The sequence below is a fragment of the Symphalangus syndactylus genome, chromosome 10 (assembly GCF_028878055.3).
Source record: "Symphalangus syndactylus isolate Jambi chromosome 10, NHGRI_mSymSyn1-v2.1_pri, whole genome shotgun sequence".
NCBI lineage: Eukaryota > Metazoa > Chordata > Mammalia > Primates > Hylobatidae > Symphalangus > Symphalangus syndactylus.
In genome coordinates this window covers 33,464,225-33,472,501 of record NC_072432.2, presented here as the reverse complement: position 1 = coordinate 33,472,501, position 8,277 = coordinate 33,464,225, and the positions used below count along the sequence as shown (strand labels likewise).

General features: G+C 36.6%; 1 non-coding gene across 1 annotated transcript; it reads left to right on the top strand.

Moving 5' to 3' along the window:
* Positions 1–7,925: 7,925 nt before the first annotated feature.
* On the top strand, positions 7,926–8,035 carry LOC129492398 (U6 spliceosomal RNA). Its single transcript, XR_008660853.1, has one exon. It is a non-coding gene; the product is annotated as a U6 spliceosomal RNA (small nuclear RNA).
* The last annotated feature ends 242 nt before the right edge of the window (positions 8,036–8,277 follow it).

Below are 8,277 nucleotides of genomic sequence, written 5' to 3'. Positions count from 1 at the left end.
AACTTAAGAAGAAAGCATTCTTTGCTTTCATTGAGCTGGGAGGAAACTAGAAGTCTTCTAGTCCCACCCCTCCATGCTAGTAATAAAGAAACTAAGTTGCACAACACCACCCAGCTTGTTAAAGGCAGAGCTGAAACAAGAACCTGACATCCAACCCGGAGTTCAGTTTTCACTAACACATGCACCTTGACTTCGCTTGAATTTCCTCCTTTTGATTGATACAGAGTGAAAGTACTGGCGGCCTAATTTTATAAGAAACCACTGAAAATTCTTGAGAAAACTGGTTTACTAGTTCACAATTGACAGATTTAATTCAGGGGGGAGAAGAAAAGACGCTTCAAAGGCACGGCAATTACTGGACTAACACACAGCTGGGCACATTCACGGGGACATAGGAGTGCGGGAGATCACGGAGGCAGAAAGTACAGGAAAAAAATAAGAAACAGCCTCTGCTTAACCATGGGAAAAGCCCATATTTACAGAGTGGGAGGAGGGTGAATAACATTAATTGCCACTCTGGGCTTCTTCCCCAAAGTACTCTAGGACTGGTTTTTCAAGTGTAAAGAAAGGGACTAGACAAGTTAAAACTGCCTGCAGCACATTTTCTTGTTATACAGATATAAACACACACGTGATTTGTGCCTTGGCCTCACACCCTGCTCACTGCAGACTAGTTCCTGGTCCCTGGTCTCCATTCAAAGAATACAGACCACGCAGGATGTCAGTAGAAGAGGAAACTTTGTACACTGTTGGTGGGAATGTAAATTAGTATAGCCATTATGGAAAACAGTTCCTCAAAGTTAAAAAGTACAAGTTTACCTAGGTAACAAACCTGCACATGTACCCCTGAACTTAAATGTTAAAAAAAATAAAAATAGGCCAGGTGAGGTTGCTCACACCTGTAATCCTAGCACTTTGGAAGGCCGAGGCAGGTGGATCACCTGAGGTCAGGAGTTTGAGACCAGGCACCATGGCAAAACCTCGTCTTTACTAAAGATATAAAAATTAGCTGGGCGTGGTGGCAGGTGCCTATAATCCCAGCTACTCAGGAGGCTGAGGCAGGAGAATCACTTGAACCTGGGGGACAGAGGTTGCAGTGAGCCAAGATCCCACCACTGCACTCCAGCCTGAGCAAAAGAGCGAAACTCCATCTCAAAAAAAAAAAAAAATTAATTAAAAATATTTACCCATTTGCAAAGTTTTAAAAATCAAATATATATTTTAAAAGAGTTTAAACATTTTTTTCAGAATTTTTTAAGTTTTATTCGATTAATTCACACTGGATAGAAAACAAACTTCCAAGAGAAGAGGCCCCCTTAAATTCATTTTTTCCATCAAGATGAATAAGTGTGCTTCTGTCCAATTGCCCTGAATAATATCTGATATTAATCTGAAATATTTTCTCAGCTGTGAATTTGGGTAGACATAATCCATTAAAATTATCATATGTACAGCTAAAGTTATGATAATCAATGAACCTACTCATTCTCCTGCCTTCCCTAAACAACTTACCTTAGTTAAAATCATTCTTTTTCCCCCCTTAAACTTAGTACATGTAAAATATTCAACACTTTTTTTTTGTTCTGCTGGACAATGATTACATTTACCTAGGGAATAGTATGTAATAAGATGAGGAAACTAAGTCCAAGAAGAGTTCAATAATATAAGATTATAGAACTTGTTCTATAGAATAAATTAAGTCATCTTATTAAATTGTAAATTAAATGGAAGAGACAACCCACTGAGAAATTAACATGTAGGAACATGTTATAAATCCTAGAATATCAGGAATAAGTTTTCTCAAAAATCAAAAATTTTATATCATGAATTTGGGAGTTTCTCCATCCTTATAAACATACCCTGTGTCCCAATCCTCTCCCTCACTAGTATTTACAGAACAAGTTGTGTGCACCTTCCACATAACAGCCTCTCAAATATTTGAAAATGGTGACTGGATACTCCAGTTCACTCTTTTGCAGGCCAGTGCCTCATTAATTTAACTATTCCTCACACAGATCTCCTTACCGTCCTGGTTTCTCCCCACTGAATTCCTGAGGTGTCTATGTCTTTTTCTAAACTCATGCTCTGCAGAAGTAAAAATGATACTTTAAATGAAGTTCAACCAAAACTAAGGAGAAAAGAATCACTGCTGCTTCATTTTTGATATTTTATCTTTCTTAATGCTAATTTTCTATTGCGTTTTTTCAAATCCAAGTCGTATTCTTCACTGATTGCTGATGTTCTCTATTAATAACCTCAAGACCTTCTCACAGGTGCTATAGCTAAGCCAATGGCATAGCCCTATGCTTATAAATTGATTTTGTTTGTTTTTACACGATGTTAGTACCTTTCAACTCATTGTCAGAGCGGCTTAGATATGGCAAAAGAAAAGCCCATAGAACCAAACCCTACACAAAATTCACTGAAGAAAATGTAATACAGTTGTCAAGCACTTAAACTTTAATGTTCATCCTTCAAGAAGCTTTCAGAAAGTTTATATGATTATTTAAATATTGAAGGGATATTTACAAAATGACTCTTTTGTCTTCACAGAAAACTTCTAAAATCATCATGAGATATCACTGAAAAGGTTTCAAAACAAAGCCATAATCTCTAGAAATGTCTCCTTGATGGGTTGGTCTTCATTTGACTGAAAGTGAGTAACTGGTGTTTTTATCATGCCAAAAATTCAGGATCCATGGGTACCTTTTTCTAATTTTCATCAGGAGGCAAAATTCGTACTGCATTTTACATGTAGAAAGGAATTTGGCCAGATGAATAGAAGAATGGAGGTTTCTCCAAGCAGGACCAAGCTTTCATGATCTCAGACAGCATCTCAAATTGTTTGAATGAATAGGCAGAACCAGCCTGTGAAATCGTGAGGGAACAGGGTTGCTTAACCAACTAGCCAAGTAGAGAGGCCAAAAGTAAAGTACAGTAAGAAAAAGAGTAAGTAGCAATTTCAGGTGAGAAAAATAATAGCTGCAAAATGATAAAGTTACAGAGTCAAGAGATTTAGGAAGAGATGGTAGTAGGAAGAATAGAGGATGATTTACAAAAGGGGTGGGGTAAATCACAGAAAATTGCTAGAGAAGAATAGAACAATCAAGGTTATAGTACCTAAGAATGCCTGTTTCCTAGGTGAAGAGTTTTTAACACAGAGCTATTGCCACATATGTACTATTGACTTAATATGAAATTAAGAAATGTTTTACTTTCAGAAATTGAGGCTAAGTGAGCCAAGGAAAAGGTCCTCCATCAAGAACAAAGCAAGATTTCTCAACCGTGGCAGGACATTAGGATCATCTGTAGAACTTTAAAAGATTGTTTTCATTTGGTTTCCTTTATAGTTGATTTTGTTTAACTTTGCCAGTGAAATTTAAAAACAAAAAACAAAAAACAGCAATGCTTTTTTTTTTTTTTTTTTCAGTTAAAAGCTTAACTCAGAGTCATTACTAGACCTGTGGAAAATCACTGCTAGTTTTTAGTAAATTTTTCTGGAGGGTTTGAACTTCAAGATATCTTTTTTTTTTTTTGGCAACCTCCTTATAATTTTCATTTTGAAATTTTTATGTCATTGCAGAGCAAAATGTTGCTTCAGTATTTCTATCCTGAATCAACACTAATTCCCAATTCAAATGCTCTCCCCCATTGAGAAAGACATACTAATTTCAAGATCTACATGGCTAAACAGTGTTTCAAGTTTCCCATCGCTATCAACAGACTGTAGAAAATAGAAAAATACTGACTTAAAACACTGAAAGAAAATTAATGGTTTCTGGAAAAAGCGTGACATTTAGAAAAAAATAAGATGCTTTGCATGCAAATATTCTTGCTAAAAAATACAATTTTTCAGAAAAATTATACCTTTGCTGCCACATATCTGATGATGTAGAATTCATATTAAGCATTAAAAGGACACTTAAATTTAAATATCAAGGATTTCCATTTGCAATTCTAAGGTACAGGTAAAATTGTTTTTAGAATACTCCCATTCTCAAAAGAAAGGACCCAAAACAGCCAGATATTTTCTTATATCGAAAATTTTTAAATTTTTTTTATACTTGTGATACATACCCTTCATGTATAAAATTGAAGAAATTCCTGATGAGTTGATGCTGAATGTTAACCTATAGATAAAAATAAATACATTTCAGCATTGTAGTACAGTGAGAAGGGGAACTGGTATAGAGTTTGAATATAAAAATACAACACAAAATTCAACCTAATGAATAAATGTGAAACAGGTCAGTTTTCTGAATCACTAAATTTTGCCATCATTCACAAGCTAAACTGGCCATCCTTTACTTGATACTATGTAGACTGTGTATCCCCAGTGACTTTTAAATAAAGAGCAAGTTAGATTAATTTAGTTGAGCATCTTCTTGTCCTCACTGAGAATGAACTCCCTCTGCTCATGGGCATCTCATCATCATACAGCTCAACTTTTGTTCCTGTTTCTCTGTTTGACCTGATTATTGTCTTACTTCACTAAACCTAGCTATCTTTCTTTCAAGTATCACATCTTCCATGCAGCTCTTCCAAACGGCCAAACTCCCTTTTCCTCTCTCTTGATCTTAGTAGCATCACGAAGCCACACCCAATGGGAAAGGAAGGTGGAAAAGCAGCTCCACTGGTAGGTTAGATATGTTTGTTTTTTTATGTTCATCCTGGCAATCACACCTGATGACAACACGAACACTATCTGGTGCCTGATAGCTATTCTCTTGCAGAGAAAATAAAGAGAAATATTTCCTATGTGCTGACTATATACAGATACTTCCTACATGTCATAATTAATGCACACAAGACCTGTTGGCTAGGGGCCATCCCTTAGAGGATGTCTTTATGTTGTATTTTACTAAGTCTCCCATTACAAATCAGAAGGAGCATCAAGATGTCTCAATCTCTTGCAGAAAAGAAAGGGTCAACATCCCCTAAAATCATTGTCATTGGCAAACTTTCTCAAAATTCAATTAGTCACCATCAGATCATACCACATCACAAACCGGTTATGTGAGAATGCATATTATGGCATAGGCATGTCCAGACAGCACGATACTTAGAATCAGAGTTTCCCAGGCGCCCTACAGAGATTTGTTTTTCTATGTCAAGAATGAATAAAACACATCTGCTTCAAAATTCTTCCAGACCAAAATACTATTAACATAGCACCTATCAAATCTGAGAAAAATAACAGATAACAGTTGATAGACATATTAACCATTTATGCTCTAGCAATCTATTTATTCACGTTCCTGACTCTTACATTCTAGAAAGCAGTATACTCAGTCCTTATAGTCTCTAACATTAAATTTACATTTTATTGTTTGGTCCTCAGCTTCTCAAAACACACTCCCAAGAAATCACTTTTGAAGTAGACTACCACAATTGCTGTAAATTAATAAGCTGTTTTGCTCACTGCTCCAACAGCAACTCTGAGGTAAGTTTGGAGCTGAATAAAAGAAACTATAACAACACTCATTTTTGCAGACATATTTTCTTTGGTCTTGATTTTCTGTTTACATTTAGCTCAGTTGTTTAAAGTTACTTGTAATTATAAGTTCCCTTATTGCCTATGATAGTCATTATATACATAAATTTAATAAATAAATGCTCAGCACTACTATGTTTATGTAACTGAAGTAATTATTTGTTTATTCTCTGCAATTCTATAAAAGGAAACAGTCTAACATGCAAATCTTACTGTATCACTCCCTGGTTAAAAATTCCCGTGACTAGACTAGATCCAGAATTAAGTCCAAGTTTATAAGTGTACTTCACCACTGCATTTATAAAAGTACACAAAGCTCCTGTCTTTCTTTCTTACTCTCTCAAGAAAGTTCCACCTCTAGACCTATTCTGGATCTTTTAGGATGTAGTTATCAGGAGGTTACACAAAGAAACGACCAGAGAATGAGAAAGACTTGGAGTAAACTTAATAAAGAGATAAGTGAAAAGGAAAGAGAGGGAGAAGGGAAAAGATGAGAGCTGAATGTCAAGAAAATACTGAAGGATTAAGAATTTAGAGGTAGTTTTTAGGTGTTAGAAAATAGGAGGAATAGAAAATAGAAATTGGATAGAGGAAAGTGAGGATTTTTATATTTTTTGAGAAGTACAATTAAGATTAGAGTTGCTTGATGATTTTTTGATTACTTAGACTGGGCTTTTTCAGAGGCCCCCTCCATAAAGAAACTGGGCTACATGGGACTGTCGGATCTATTAGGATTATAGAAGTAAAATGCCCTGATCTTTTTCTCATTTGGCCACCATGAATGCACTAATCCTTTTTTCACTGGGCCTCCTTAGCCCACCACACTCACTCTGGCTCCAATACTTGCTAACAGTTTACAGAGGCCACCATGTTTATTCTCACATCCAAGTCACTGCACTTGTCAAATATTGCTCTGTCTCCCTAGAGCACTCACAGTCACTCCCTCGTTTAACACTAAAGTCTACAGTTTCTTCAACAATCAGCTTAGTTATTCTACAGGAAGCCTTTACTCCCACCTCTCTTACATTCTCAGTTAAGATCTGGTAGATACACATACGGGAAACACAGAGAAAGAACATGTCAGCTTTATCAGTCTGTTTACTTCAGACTGTCTCATTATCCTGAGCTTTATGAGAGCAAGAGGCAAAGAGCAATAAAACAACAAACAAACAACAACAACAAAAAAATCAGAAAATGATTCATAAAGAAGCTAGTATCTGGTTTATAGTAAAATGACTGGGATTTATGTTACCAACGAGTCTTTGAAAATGATAGGGTGTCTATAAAATCTCCAAGAAACCAATCTTCTTAAAAGCAAGCTCCCAAAACAATAATGAAAGGAAAACAAAGCTTTGATTACACAAATATCTGAAATTTCGTTACCTGAAATTTATTATAAACAGACTTCCAGAAAAGATGGTGGTATGGTAGCAGATATCCAAAATCCTTCCCAGAAACTAAGCCAAATCCCAGAGGAAAAATAAGAATAGAGAAAATTCTGCAACGTGAACACAGGTTGAAGTCCAGTGGTAAATAATGTATCTACTCTAGGTAAGCAAAAACTTTTTTTTTACATTAGATAACTACCAGAGTCATTAGGAAGCTGAATAAACAAATGCCAAACTAAGTTTTCAGATATGACCGAAAACCACACTGAGCTATGAATAAAATCACTGCTCTATAATCAGAAACCTATCTGCAAAACTTGACACCCGCCACCCCATGATCAGGACACAACCACCAAATTGGGTATTCAGGATAGCATTTGCCAGCAGAACCAGGAAAGAATGGCCTGTACCTCACTTCTTTCTTTCCAATCTTATGCAAGTGCATTTGAATGGTGAACATGAATTACATTTAGTCCCCTATCTTAGAGATTCAAGGAATTAGTGTTCTGTTTTCCAGCTCTTCCATGCAGAAAGACACACTAGAAATAAATAAAAAAATAATAAAACATCAGTACACCAGATCATTCACACCACGTGGATGCCTCCTCAACAAGGCATAGTAAAAGCTGGAGGGGATTTTCACTTAGGAATAATGCAGATGAGATTAGTTTGGAGGAACTAATCAGGAACATACCCATGATACTCCTTCCCCAAGAGTATTAAAGGAATATGGGAAAGAACAAGAACAAAACACACACACCCCTCTAAAGTAGAGGGGACGGGGGTAGAGATGAGGTTTGTACCTCTCAACTTGGTATTCTATCACCAGAACATACAAGAGCTATGCTACCTTATTAATAATCCTGGCCATACCAAATGGAAAATCTGCAGTAAAATGTTTTCTGATCTGGCTTATAATTTATGTGGCAAACTTGTCCCTACTGGAAGTACACTGTCCTAGAGTATAAGAGCATTCTACATTCCTACCAACAATGTAGGGCTGGCCCTGGTGACATTATATGCCTGGAATATAATAAATATGAGTGCTAATACATATTAGCGTAGCACACACACTAAAATTAGAATGATACAGAGATTAGCATGGCTCTTCTGCAAGGATGACGCACAAATCTGTGAAGTGTCCTATGAAGAGGGTAGGAGAGACAGTCTTGAGTGTCTGAGGCCATACATGTCCCATTTCCTGTCAGCAGTTGTATAGTATGGAGAGATAATCTTTGCACTTTGAGGAGGGAGAATGCAGCAACAGGGTGACTTTACATTTAACTCAATGCTGCACGATCACAGTGGAGAGTAAAGCAGTGCTGGGCTTAGCCAGTGCCTGCACATGGAGGGAACATGTGGATCATACCCAGCCAGAGGGGAATTGCCTATACT